The sequence below is a fragment of the Lycium barbarum genome, chromosome 11 (assembly GCF_019175385.1).
Source record: "Lycium barbarum isolate Lr01 chromosome 11, ASM1917538v2, whole genome shotgun sequence".
In the NCBI taxonomy this organism is placed as follows: Eukaryota; Viridiplantae; Streptophyta; class Magnoliopsida; order Solanales; family Solanaceae; genus Lycium; species Lycium barbarum.
Window position 1 is genome coordinate 8,030,755 of NC_083347.1, and position 15,544 is coordinate 8,046,298.

Here is a 15,544-nt window from a genome sequence, read left to right on the forward strand (position 1 = left end):
AATTATCTCAACTTATTTTTTTTTACTTATAAACTGTTTCCAACTTATAAGTTGTTTTTTTTAAGCCCATCCAAACGGGCTCCTAAACAGAGTGTAGTCTGAGTCGCTGGCCAGCTAAAAAATATTCCTCAGCTAAAAAGTACAGTTAGAATATACTTAGCATTAATAATAACTAGTGCGGATCTTAAAATAAATCAAATAAGGATAAATAATTATTGTTTTAATTTTTATAATTTTAAAACATATTTTTTCCTCTTCCATCAATTTTTCTTCTCTACTCTTGAGTCATAACAATGTCAATTGTTCAAATTATATTCTGAAAATTGACAATAAATGAAAACACTGAACAAATTAAAAGATAATGTAATTTTAAGCAATGAACAAAAAAAAAAGGTATATACTCCTCGTGACCGATTGTTTCCATTTCATCTGTCATTGTGTATTATAAAGAGCATCTTAATTTATAGATTAATTCAAATACTATTATTCTTTTTATGAGAAAGAAACATACATAGACAACATGCAATTGAAGTTGATACGTACGCTTATATGTACATTTGACTTATTTAGAACGTATATTTTTATGTAAAGTATAATTAATCATGTAAAGTTTTGACATAGTATTACCTATTATAAATGGTCAATTTATTTAATTAGGTAATTAACGGCGATTCGAGGAGTACTAAAGAAAAAAGTAAAAGTGAAATTAAATTTAAAAATTGTATAAATTTCATTTTGAAACTACTGATTGCCATATAAATAAAAAATATTAAATTATTATTAGTTGTACATTGAGAGGATAAATTTGATTAGCAACAAAGATCCTTTTAGCAACAAAATTGGTCAGTTATTTAGAAAATACTGCTATATGTTCTCGCTTTCTCAATTTTCTCACAAAGGGTAGATGCTTTTGAAATCATTATAAAGTTGTCCACATCTTAAAAGAAATCTAAGCATTTCAACATATATTTTGATTTCAAAGCTCCCATATACTTGGATAAAATCAAAATTATGTAGTGGTAATTCAACTCAGAATTTTTTGATCTGTCAAAATTATTTAAAGTATATTTATAGTCAAACCACATACCCATATAAAATACAAGTGAAACACACAATAAAATGAGTTTATTCGAACTAAAAGCCAGCTATTTGAACATAACTTACACTTTTTCAATGAAACTTATAATCTTAGTACTTGAATTATAATAAAATTAAATATTTGAATTTTTTTACTCAATCAATCAATTCTTCCTAGAAGAAAGTATACTTATATTCACATTATATTTCAAAAATTAAGATCAAATCTTTTGGTATTTAAATTCTCTAGAAATAATAGCAAAGAAAGCAATAATTAAATAATATCTGCACGATAAAAGAATATTCTATTTTGAAAATCATAATGAGAAGGAAAAGAAAATAATTAAAGGAGGGCAAATGAAAGCTTGCAAAATACCAACAAGGGTTATATGGTGTAGTGGCTGGTACTACTCCATCCTTAACCAAGAGGTCTTGAGTTTGAGCCCCCTTTGGGTACGGAATGTCTTGAGTTCGAGCCCCCTTTGGGTACGGAATCACCCTTGTTAGAGAGTGCTTTGCCCCCCAATGTGGGACTACCCGATACGAATCCGCATTAGTCGGGCCCCAATGCGAGTACCGGACACCGGATGGGAAACCAAAAAAAAAAAAAAGGCTTGCAAAATCAATTTAGCGTCTAAGCTTTCAAGATAATGCATCAGATATTCCCAAGTAGTCATTAGTAGAATTGTTGTTTATTGCAATATTCTAGAATGCTTATAGAAGTATTATGGACGACATGACATAAGTAACATTTTGTTCTCAGGAAATATCATATATCTTAAATGCAAATCTTACCCAACACTAAAAATTGTGGAAGAAGGTAAATGATGAAAAGATCTGCTGAACACTAAAATACGTGGATTCTTTCCTCCACTTATTAGTAGAATGACAACTCCAGTGCGAAGACTGTCATCTAGAGGTGGAACCACAAACACATATACTGATATCAGTTTATTATCTATCACAAAAAGCTTAATTTGAAGCACAAAATATTGATAGTAACAAAATGAACTCACGATCACAAGTGAGGTTATGGACTCATTCATCCATCTATTTTCCTCCGGTAGATTACCGATCACGTACGACATGCGCAGACGACTGCAATAAATAAGTTTATTGACACCACCAATCGACGATCAGAAGTTGATAACTTATTCAAATTTGTGAGCAGCGGCCCAAAGTCAAATGCCATTTTCAGGAACCTCAGTTCACCACAAACTTATGAAAAATCACAATAAAATTTCCTCCGAAAAAATAAAGACAGAGAAACAAAGAAAAAGCATTTCTAATATAACTAGATTGCCGGGCACGGGCATTTCGCAATACTATTGTGCAAAAGAGATCCGACTTTGAGGAAGGTAATTTCCGATTTGTTTTAATTTTTAAGAGTGAAAAATCAAGGAAGCAGTACCATTGAGTTAAATATCAACATAATATGCTTCATTCTCTGTACATTCTGTTGTGGAACAAAGTTTATCATTACATTGGTGAGCTTGCTAAAATGAAAGAAAGTGACTCTACAAGTGGATAAAATCTAGATTCTAGCAGTTACAGATGGCAGCACGTGTTCTGAAAAAAAGAAGACCAAGCATACGAAGTTAGAGTAGAATGTCCTAATCACAGTGGTTTGAGCAAACATTGAAGCTCAAATTACTAATCATTCACAAAATATTTAGATGGTCTAAATTTTTTAAGGTAGTAGTCATCCTGGAGAAGTACATGATGTCCATCTCTTTTGGAAGTTTTAAAGGGAGGAAATCGAAGAGACCTGCGACAATTCAGAAATAATTCCAGACAGAGCTTAACATAGGGATTTTCAACTCAGATAGGTATAAAACTTAGCCTCAATTCTAATATTCAACGTCACCTTTCAAAGTAGGATTATACCTAGTTGAGTGGTTCACCTCATTTGCAACTTCTCAGAAAGATCAACGAAGGAGGCTTCCTGGGAATCACATATCTTTGAAAAGGTTTACCAAACAAAGCTACAAGATTACACAGGAAAGGTTTATCTGATAAAGCTACATTTGTCAAACTTCAATTTCAGCAAACAATAACTTTCTACATGGAACAAACCATTTTAATCTCTGAAAGCTATTGCAATATTCAGGAAAGGGGAAGCCTCCATAAAAAAGGAAATATGGTAGAAACATTTGACGTAGAGTGGGAATGAGAAATGATAATGTAATTTACTACTTAACCAGAAATATGGAGTGAAAGGAGTAGAATCAGCATCAACTAATATTAATTATAAATTGAAAACAAAGATGCACCTTGACATGAAAAGCATATTAGAATACTGATAAATGTTCACTAAATATTTACACTTCATATAAACAAGCACCGAGAACAAAGTTCTACAAGATTTTAAAGATTATGAAATTTCCACTGTGGATGTTGAGTATTTTCCAAATGGTACAGTCATTTTGGGAAACCTATTTACATGCAGAGCAAAACATGATGCATCTCTTTTGAAAGTTGACTATTTCATAAAGCCTCATGCTCATAAGCCTAGAGCTCTTTGTGAATCCTTAGCTATTGGAAACAGGAATGCACAGTCAAGAATAGTTGGTTTTGTACCTGGTCGTGAATAGTTTATGGAATGGCATAGAAATCATAACATGGCCGATAATGGTAAGGACTTCATGAAAGGAGAGATATTGAAGTTTTGACCAAACAAAGGGTTCACTTCTTGATCGTACCATTCTTCCGATAAAATTATTACCACCAGCCAGTGACGGAGTCAGGATTTTCACCGAGGGGGTTCAAAATATAAAAAAGTAAACATACAAAGAAGCCTAAGGGGGTTCAACATCTACTATATATACATAAAAAATAATTTTAACCTTATAAAAATAGTGTTTTTTTCTGCCGAGGGGGTTCGGATGAACACCCTTGGCATAGTGTGGCTCTGCCACTGCCACCAGCCAATGCACACTTCTTGATCGTAGTATCGTACCATTCTTCGGGATAAAATTATCACCACCAGCCAATGCACACTTCTTTTCACATACTTAATGTGACTAAATTTATTTTCAAAAAGCTTGAATCATCACTTGATTCCAATGTGGAAATTGGTCTATTTGAATATCTAAACAGGGAAGTTTTTTCACATAAGCTATTATATATAAATAACAACACTAAGAAGGTGGTGGAGATATGTACAGAGGAATAAATGATTAGAAGACAAAATTATATCCCTTCCTAAACATGCAGGGACTCTAGCAACCGTAGTACTGATTCTGCCTCATTTACAAGTTCCATTTTAGGTTAAACCAGAAATAAAACAAAAGTATGTTGTTGGATTTAAAACTGTTCTGTGGAGCCTCATTTGAATTGCGTAATTTCTAATTACTGGCATGGGTGCAGTGAAAAGGAACTTAAAATAAAAAATCTATTTAGGTCAAACTTGCAATACTATAGTTATTTATTATTCTTGAGGGAGATGCAGGGGAAAGATAAAGGCAAGGTGTAATTTTCATTACCTTTGTTTCATGGTTACAGAGGTCGTTTGAATATCTATTTACATAACAAAAGCCAAAAGTAAGCTCCAGTAGGGACTTCATTTTCCTGCAAAACAACTGTTTGTATATAGAAATAAATGTTACTCCGCATTAATTCACATGTGATGGAACCAATTAGGATATTTGAGAATCAGTTCATTTACAGTTGTCGTTGATGTCAAAAACGCAGGAAAAGAAATCTCAATTAAATCTTTGAACACATAAATATTCCATCTAGTGGTAAATGCAAAGGCTAATATTTGTTTTTTATTCACAAAAATAAACCAGGCCTAGAAATTAAAACAGATTAGTATTGTTGGTTATTAGTAAATTCAAGTATGTGCACAAGTTATCGCCACAAATTGAATCAATGGATGGATAAATGGCTAAGGAGTAGAACCAGTAAGTATCAGTTCTCAAGCACTTTCTTTTTAGATCAGCTGCTGAACTTTCGACTTAGTTAAAATAAAGGGGAATTTCAGTAATGTACAATTGAGCACACAAAATTACATTGCGTAGCCATATTTTTAAATTACAAACCTATGACCCAACAAATTATGGTCGCAGCTTGTATATACAGCATTATATACCAATGTACAACTTTATATACCTACTATAGACAATGTATAAACCTTGTATAAAAATGTATAATAACATATAAGAGTTGTTTATACACACTTCTACAGTGTTATGCAGTGTTTATACAGTGTTAAAAGTGTAACATAATGTATGTGTTTTATACACACTTTACCCTTAAAAAAGCACCAACATTAGAAAGAGATTTGGAAGGAAAAATAGCATCTTGGAGTTTGATATGGGGGGGAAGGGGGGTGGCTATCTCGGGTAATTATTTTAAAAAACAAATGGGATGAAGGCTGCCAAATGTAAAAAAAAAAAAAAAAAACTATGGCCATTTCGGGTAAATACTTTACCCAAAATGCCATAGAGTGTTATTTTCCCTAAAGAAAATCGTATTAAAGAATTTTCAAGCTTATGCACCATTTGATAAGTTTTTGTTCCCGTCTTATTCTTTTGTTAAGTTTATTTTCATCTGAATTTTCTACCTTTGCTATTTAACGTCCAGTAATTACCTTATCCTATTTGATGCACCGAAACAAACCGGCATGCAGTTTAGCCAAAAAAAAAAAAAAAAGGAACGAGAGGCTATAACTAACCGCAAAGAACAGAGCATTTGTGACTGACTTTCACCTTCAGAAGAGAATGAATTCTCAAATATGCTACTTATCGAACTAAGGCTAACCAGAAATCTAAAGTAAAAGACGTAATCCCTCCATATTTTGTTTGTTAAATTCTCAAATATGCTACTTATCAAACTAAGACTAACCACAAATCTAATGTAAAAGAAGATGGAATCTCTCCATATTCTGTTTGTTAATCCGACTCCAAGGATAGATACCTGAATCATGGTGATGACGATTTAAATCATGAAGCAAAAAGTGGCGAAGATATTGGTTCAAAATTTCTAATGCTAAAAGAACAAATTTAAAAAAAAAAAAAAAAAAAAGGCAGCCCGATGCACTAAGCTCCCGCTATGCGCGAGTCCTAGAAAGGGCCGGACAACAAGGGTCAACTGTATGCAGTCTTACCCTGCATTTCTACAAATGAACAAATGCTATAAAAAAAGCAAGCCTACTATTTTCATAACCAGCAGGTGTAATCTATCATATACCTTATATTGTGAACTTCTCTACTCTTTCTTCTCACAATAAATCTGCTACTGGAATTGAACGAGAAGTGAAGGATTATGGGAGGTTCTTATTTTGACAGTTTTGTCATGATAAGAGTCTTAATTTTTAAATAGATATAGTATAAAAAATGAAGAATTATAAATGGACATCGTATATTTTATCTCAAGATAGAGCTAACACATGCAGCATAGAGAACATCAATATCAGAGAACATCAAACCTGTTAACTTTGAATACTGTAACATAGATATGGCTAAAAACAAGAGAAAAGAAAAATTCACCTATGAAATCCACCAAAAATAAAACGACAAAGAAAGAGGAAGAAGAAGAGTCGGATAACGGCAAATCCGAATATTTACTTTGAAAATTGAAAGATAGACATTTGCACACAATTAAGTCATGTTGCAATCTTAAGGAGGGAATATGATGCGATAAACATGCAATTGCAGAAAACTTCGTATATTCCCATAAGATCTATGTCCAAATGAATCTAGGATAGTCAAATTGAAGTGACCATGCCTTAATGGTGATATAAAATACGTGAATACCTCTAGCAAATATGGATCGGGACATGCCTCTACCAAGTTCCTTGTGAAACCCCGAAGAACTGACCCTCCTATATACCAATTCCCTCATCTTTCTTCATAAATATTGAACACTTAGGATGAGCTTTCTTCAATATAACCCTCCCAAAACATGCTTATCCTCAAGAAATTGCAAATTCTCTTTTCAGTTATTCAACTTAGTAGATTTGGAACAGAAAGAGGCACAATCTTTCCGACTAAAAACAAAGTTAGGGAAAATTTTGGATTTTGGAGTCCAATGAGTGAATACATTGCTTAAGAAGAACCCAAGATTAGACTCCATTGTCATTTAAAATCTATTAAAATATAAAATATTGGTAAAGCTAGGAATGAAGCCTTTTTTAATTGATGCAGTAATTTCATTCAAAGAGATTTGTCAAGCTCACCAGGATACACAGTGTTTTAAAAGGAAGTTCTGGGAATCGCCTTGGGGCTCGCCCAGGGCGGGGCACTGGCAAAACACCTCGGGGCTTTCATGTGGGGCTTAGTTCTATGAGGCTTACGCCCTAGGCGTCCAAGTGGACGCCCTAAACACATCTAACACCCAACGCTTAGGGCTCGCCTAAGAGTTCTTACACAAATTATGTGTCAAATTGCTCAATTAATATTATTGACCCTCATAATTCTTTATCAAATGAATGATGCTTAATAGTTTTCTTCATCTATATAAATAAGGTGATTGAGAGTAACTCAAATAACAAACTGTAGTATTGCATATTTACTATTTGTGAACACTGTGAGGGTGAATTTCACTTAACATTTCTTTTAAAAATACATAGCCGAATTTCACATCTTTACTTATCATTGGTCTTCACGTATTTGTCCTATATCTCAAAATTATCATAATTAATTATTTTTCTAATTGAAAGTAATTTTATTTTAATTCATGAAGGAGTGATGTCTTAATCATGATATGATAAAGTTTATTAATTATAGGGATGTAAATCATAGTATGATAGTAGCATGTTTTTAGAATTTGTGATTTTTTTTATTACTTGAAAGTTAAGATGTTAGAGTTGGTTGCATCTCATATAAGTTTTAAATCATTGCATTAATTATACTTGTAAAATCATGTTAGAAGTTTTATTTACTATGAGCTTCTTTAATCATGTTTTTAATTTTTTAAAAACTATTAATATATTTTTTATAATTTGTGTGTTATTATACTATTTTACTATAGTATAAATTAATAATTGAATGATTCATGGGGCTTACGCCTCACCCCATACTAAGTAAAACGCCTCGCCTCACGCTCACGCCTTTTAAAACACTTGTATTACACAACAAATTACTACTCTGCTCATTATTAGCAAAATCTGCAATACGAAATTCAATTTAAATTAGAACAGAAATCTTAACTTGTACAATTTATTTAAAGCCCTAGCTAACAAATGCAAGCACAGAGAACAACTTCATGAAAGTCTGAGAGAATAAGACCCTAAAATTTTGTTTTAAACAAGACCGAAACACATGCATGGTTGAGAAAGCAGAGGAAAAACACAAAGTAAACTAAAAAGTTCCAAGAGAAAACCAAAAAGAATGCCAATAGCACATAACAAATACTAAAAGATAAAAAGGAGGAGTTCTAAGGAGACATCACAAGTTAAACAACAAAAATTGAGCAGAAGGAAAATAGAAAGAAGAACGACAACTTACCTGAAAGAGAGAGAGAGTGCAAGCAGAACGAAGAGAGAGGGAGCAAGATATTAGAGAAAAGCAAATGATAGTTGAGAATGAATCGAGAATAAGACACTAAAGTGGGAAAGAAGAAGATAAAGGATCTGTCAGAATTAAACACGTGTATAGGAGGAGAGAACAGTTGCACAATGTAAAATTACCATACTACCCTTCGTCGTACCATGGGCTTTCACTTATTAATAGTTTAAATTAAATAAAATTAAATTAAAAATACTAATGAGCAAAGAAGAAATAAAAACCAAAAAGCAAAAGGAACATAACACATATACATGCATGGAATGGAATTAAGCCATAAATACCTAAATTATAAGAGAAATGGGGTGCCTTTTTCATGTGCTAAATTCCTTCAAGTCATATATTAAATAATTAGGCCTGCGTTCAATCTGTTCTCATTTTGTGAGATCTATAAGGATTTCTATATGAAACTGTTTCAGAGGAAAGGGAAAGATGTAATTAAGACAATGAAGAGGTGTGATTAAGAGAATCCAGAGGTATAGTTAAGAAATTTGTCAGGGTGCCGGTTGGATTTTCTTAATAGATAGCACATTAGTAATTTAAAAATAGAGAAAAAAATTCAAAAAAAGATAAATGATTTTCTAGGCCATAGAGAGGTGTCACATAACCTTGTCTATGTCTAGCTTTATATTATATATAGATATAGATTCGTGATACTTATTTCCATATAATTATTATGATGTTAGAGTATTAGGAAAATCGTCTGACTATATATAGAAGAGAAATATTCTCAGTGTCAATCAAAAAAGTATCTTTTCTATAGGGTAATTTGTTTGAATGTGTAGAAAGAAAATAAGGTCGATTTCGTAGATGATTACTAATTTATGTTATGAAATATAGTTTATATCAATGTCCGCAATAGTAGTTAACTCTTCTGTGACTCCTACTGACTTTCATGGTTAATACTGCAAACAACCTTTAGTATGCCTATAAATAGTCATAAGACTCTTTTATTGTACACACTTGAATAGACTTCAAAGAAATGTATGCTTTCTACATTTCTTTCTAGTGTGTACAATACGAGTCTTATGTCTTTTATTTTTATAGTGTTACATGAAGGTAAACCTATTAACCGGTTAGAATCAGACCGGACCGGTAACCGGTTAACAAATCGGCCGGTTTCCGGTTAAAAATTTGGAACCGGCCACCGGTTCCGGTTAAAAAATCGGAACCGGCCACCGGTTTCGGTTCCGATTTACCGGTTAAAAACTCGAAACCGGACCGGTCCGGTTCAAACATGTCTAAAACTTCTTTTTGTTTTTTGTTTTTGTAGTGTATATATATATATATATATATTATAGTATTTATTAGTATATTGTAGGTATATTTACATATGTTATATAAGTAAAGCTTATATATTTACTAACTAACAGGCTAACAGCAAGTCAGCAATACAACATATATATATATATATATTAAGTTATATGCTTAAGTTATACTACATGTACCTAAAATATACTAAGAATATACTTATATATATCAATATACTTAGGTTATATAACTTATATATATATATATATATATATATATATATATATATATATATATATATATGTTTAAGTTATATGTATACTATATATAGTTATAAGTTATATATATGTGTGTATGTTTAAGTTATATGTATACTATATATACGTATAACTTATATATTATAACTTAAGTTATTTATAGCTTAATTTTTTTTTTAGTTTATAAATTCGTATATACGTATATATATATATATATATACTAAGTTATATGCTTAAGTTATACTACATATACCTAAAATATACTAAGAATATACTTATATATATCAATATACTTAGGTTATATAACTTATATATATATGTTTAAGCATACTATATATACTTATAACTTATATATTATAACTTAATTTATTTATAGCTTAATTTTTTTCTAAGTTTATAAATTCGTATATACGTGTATATATATATATACTGAGTTATATATATACTTTTAGTTAGTTATTCTTAGTATATTTTAGTTATTTTAGTTATTTTTCAAGTATATAACTTTCTAGTTTTTAATTTAAGTAGATGTATATTATAAGTATATTCTTAGTATATTTTAGGTATATTCCTAACTTAATATAAGTAAAAATATTAACACAAATAAATAGAAGAAAGTTCAATGAGCCATATATTTTATTCATTCTTGGATAACATTTATTTGCAAGTTGTAGTTTTTTTTTAACTTGCAAATAATTTAAAAATAGAGAAAAAAATTCAAAAAAAGATAAATGATTTTCTAGGCCATAGAGAGGTGTCACATAACCTTGTCTATGTCTAGCTTTATATTATATATAGATATAGATTCGTGATACTTATTTCCATATAATTATTATGATGTTAGAGTATTAGGAAAATCGTCTGACTATATATAGAAGAGAAATATTCTCAGTGTCAATCAAAAAAGTATCTTTTCTATAGGGTAATTTGTTTGAATGTGTAGAAAGAAAATAAGGTCGATTTCGTAGATGATTACTAATTTATGTTATGAAATATAGTTTATATCAATGTCCGCAATAGTAGTTAACTCTTCTGTGACTCCTACTGACTTTCATGGTTAATACTGCAAACAACCTTTAGTATGCCTATAAATAGTCATAAGACTCTTTTATTGTACACACTTGAATAGACTTCAAAGAAATGTATGCTTTCTACATTTCTTTCTAGTGTGTACAATACGAGTCTTATGTCTTTATTTTTATAGTGTTACATGGAGGCATATAAAAGTCAAGCCATATATACCCATGAAGGATAGTAGTGAGAGTTAATTTTCTGCAATGTACATATACAATGTATTTCATTAAAATTTATAAATTACTCAATTGTTGTTGTAAATTATTTAAATATTCTAAATGTCAAATAAGAAATATAGACAAAGCAAATATAGTTAAAGCTATAAGCAGAGAGCAAACAAGAAATGTAGACAAAGTAAATAAACAGATATCATATTAAATTATTGACTGTGGTTATACTATTACATAAAAGGTGGTTACAAAAGGTTGTCATAAACATGACATTAATCGTTGAGATTATCGTTGAGGTTAATACTGCAAACAACCTTTAGTATGCCTATAAATAGTCATAAGACTCTTTTATTGTACACACTTGAATAGACTTCAAAGAAATATATGCTTTCTACATTTCTTTCTAGTGTGTACAATACGAGTCTTATGTCTTTATTTTTATAGTGTTACATGGAGGCATATAAAAGTCAAGCCATATATACCCATGAAGGATAGTAGTGAGAGTTAATTTTCTGCAATGTACATATACAATGTATTTCATTAAAATTTATAAATTACTCAATTGTTGTTGTAAATTATTTAAATATTCTAAATGTCAAATAAGAAATATAGACAAAGCAAATATAGTTAAAGCTATAAGCAGAGAGCAAACAAGAAATATAGACAAAGTAAATAAACAGATATCATATTAAATTATTGACTGTGGTTATACTATTACATAAAAGGTGGTTACAAAAGGTTGTCATAAACATGACATTAATCGTTGAGATTATCGAGAAAATTATGGAGGAAGTTAGAAGATGTGGAGTTATAACTATAATGATAACAGTAGGGGGTGTTATGTACCTACTTAATTTTCTCTATTATGTAGGTAACATCCCACTATTCCTAATCCTATGTAGTTGTAATCATCTCCATAATCTTTTTGATGATCTTTGTCATGATTTCAATGATTAATGTCATGTTTATGACAATTGTTTTTCATCACCCCTCAATATAATAGCATAAATAAGGCATGAAATATGGTGTAGGACACACTTGTAAGAGTATAAGAAAAAATCAGTATAAGAAAAAATCTATCCATTCTCATCTCTTACATATCTTTAGTTGTTTTATCTACATTTCTTGTTTGTCCTCATTTTATAGAATTATAGTAAGTTAAAATACTTGATGGATACAAAAATAATTAAGTGACTTTTGTAATATTTAAATACAGTTGCATAGTAGTTTAGACAAAGTCTAATGTTTTTATTGTTACAAGAGAATTATTTAGTGATTTTGTTGTGATTGTTGGGTGAAAGTTTAATAATTTTATGTTATAAAAATAATTTAACAAAGTGATAATTTGTCAAATCATATCAAAGGAAATATATTCACTTAATAACCAAACTAATTATATTCAAAGCTTTCTCATGGTTGACTAAGGCAGCCAAAATTGACCCATAATCTATTGAATAAGTGTTTCACGTGAGGCCGGAACTTTTTTAACCAAAAAAAAAAAACTTTTGGAATCAAACTAACCCTTTTAAAAAAAAAAATCAAACTAGACTTCACGCACAGAATCTGTGCGTGAAAGGACCAAACTGTAACTTTTTGAGTTTGGTCCTTTCACGCACAGATTCTGTGTGTGAAAGAGGGTACTTTTTTTTTTAAGCTATCACAATCACGTTTTTTTCATACTTTGGGCAAAGATTAGTCATGTTTCAAAACCCCGAAATATCAATATTTTATATAGAACTTAATATATTTTTTTGCGTACAATAACGTCGGCTCATTACATCAAGTATACCTAAACGTTTGGATCGTCGTTTTAGGGCTTGTAATGTGCCCCGAAGTAAGTTTTGTTTGCTTGGAAACTTGTCATCTTTTTTCTTTGGAAATCAAACTCAAAATTAAGCTTTCTTCCGTACTTTGACCGAAGATTAGTCACATTTCAAAACACCGGAATATAAATATTTCATATAGAACTTCATATTTTTTTTTTAGCGTAAAATAATGTCGGCTCATTACATCAAATATACATATATGTTTGGATCGTCTTTTTAAGGGTTGTAAAGTGCCTCGAAGTAAGTTTGGAAACTTGTTATCTTTAAGTTTTTTTCCGTATTTTGACCGGAGATTAGTCACGTTTCAAAACACCGGAATATAAATATTTTATATAGAACTTCATATATTTTTTTAGCGTAAAATAATGTCGGCTCATTACATCAAGTATACATATATGTTTGGATCATCGTTTTAGGGATTGTAAAGTGCCTCGAAGTAAATTTGGAAACTTGTTATCATTAAGTTTTTTTTCGTACTTTGACCAAAGATTAGTCACGTTTCAAAAGGTCAGAATATAAATATTTTATATAAAACTTAATATTTTTTTAGCGTACAATAATATCGGCTCATTACATCAAGTATACATATGCCTCTTCACTCACGTAAATAAAAAATAAGGACATGAGCATAGGTAGAAAACTAGTTGTAAATTGTTGAAACTTTAAATGGTCATAACTTTGCGCTCGGATGTCCGATTTACTCAATTTTTTTTTGACTCAGGGTATTTTTCGAGATCTATGCAGACAAACTGCCAAGGCGGTTTGGCCAAGCCGATTTTCCAAAAATCGCCCATTATCCCATTCAATTTGAATTTTGCCCCAAATTTATGTAAAAATTTCATTCATCTTTAGAAAAATCTAATGATAAAAAATCTACTTCGAGATGCTAATCCCGTGGTAGTGATGTTTTGAATGTCAATTTCGAGGTTCGAAATTCAATTTATGAAAACGAGTTAGATAGCATTAGTGAACATTATAAAAAATAAAAAGTGTCTACTTTATTGCATTCACTAATTTGGCTTGGTGGTTTAGCCTTTTTTTTTTTACTTACTTCTTTTTTATTCCAACAACATGGGATCAAACCTTGGTGGGAGCATTGAATGAGATATATTATACCTTGGTTGAACCTCTCGTATTGGATGAATTATTTTTGAATATAATATTTTTATTTCAAAACACTTAAATCAAAACCCTATAAAATATGACACTTAGATCTAAAGATGACAAGTTTCAAAGCAAACAAAATTTACTTTGGGGCACTTTACAACCCCTAAAACGACGATCCAGACGTTTAGGTATACTTGATGTAATGAGCCGGTTATTGTACGCAAAAAAATATATTAAGTTCTATATAAAATATTGATATTTCGGGGTTTTGAAACATGACTAACCTTTGCCCAAAGTATGAAAAAAATGTGATTTTGATAGCTTAAAAAAAGAAAAAAGTACCCTCTTCTGTGCGTGAAAGGACCAAACTCAAAAAGTTATAGTTTGGTCCTTTCACGCATAGATTCTGTGCGTAAAGGCTAGTTTGGTTCTTTTTTTTAAAGGGTTAGTTTAGTTCCAAAAGTTTTGTTCTTGGATTAAAAAAATTCCGGGTCCGTTTCACGTTTTAAATCGTCCACTTTTCTGACATGTCCAACGAGTTACTATATTTTTATGGTTGATTTGACACTCCAACTGGGTGTAGAAGCGAGATTTTTTATCCTCTTTGAATGGAAGAAAATTATTTTTTTAGATTTTTTGTGTATTTTTTTATATTTGAATTTGTTATGTGTAAAAAATAAGAATCTCTTATAATTTTTTTTTTTATTGTAAAGGAATATAAAATCATTTGTCACAAGCCTATCTCTTTTAGCTTCTCTTCATTTCGTTTTTCTTTTTGGGTAACAAACTAACAATGGCTCTTTAAAAATTGACGAAATCTTCCATGTCTTATTCTATGATCTTTACCCACAAGTCCTAGAGAACAGTAATTAGTTTTTCAGTTCTAATTTATATGATATATATTTTACACGACATATAATTTAAAATATTAATTTGACTTATTCAAAGACATGCATTAGTAATAGTAGAAGAAAATATTTAATATTTGTTAAAATTAGTTTGATAGAAAAAGTATCACATTAAAGTTTAAAATTTATAATTATTTGAAAAATGAATTGTTATTCATGTAAGTTCTATAAAATTGAAACAGTGTCAAACATTCCTAAAAGAAGAAAAGAAAAATTGGAATGAGGGAAGTTCTTACTTTGGATGTTGTTACCATCCATTAATTAAGGTGGTGAATCTATAGATTTCTTTATTCACTTGAAATGTTTAGATTGTCCATGCAAGTTCATAGTAATGGTTTATGCGAGCCAACCTTTTCACTTGACAAA

General features: G+C 30.4%; 1 long non-coding RNA gene across 2 annotated transcripts; it reads right to left on the reverse strand.

Moving 5' to 3' along the window:
* Positions 1–2,473: 2,473 nt before the first annotated feature.
* On the reverse strand, positions 2,474–8,623 carry LOC132618347 (uncharacterized). Of its 2 annotated transcripts, none has more exons than XR_009574066.1 (2): positions 8,529–8,623; positions 2,474–4,658 (listed from the first exon to the last, which is right to left on the reverse strand). It is a non-coding gene; the product is annotated as an uncharacterized LOC132618347 (long non-coding RNA). The 2 variants fall into 2 exon arrangements; XR_009574067.1 differs by lacking the exon at positions 8,529–8,623 and adding an exon at positions 6,271–8,522.
* Between the last annotated feature and the right edge of the window lie 6,921 nt (positions 8,624–15,544).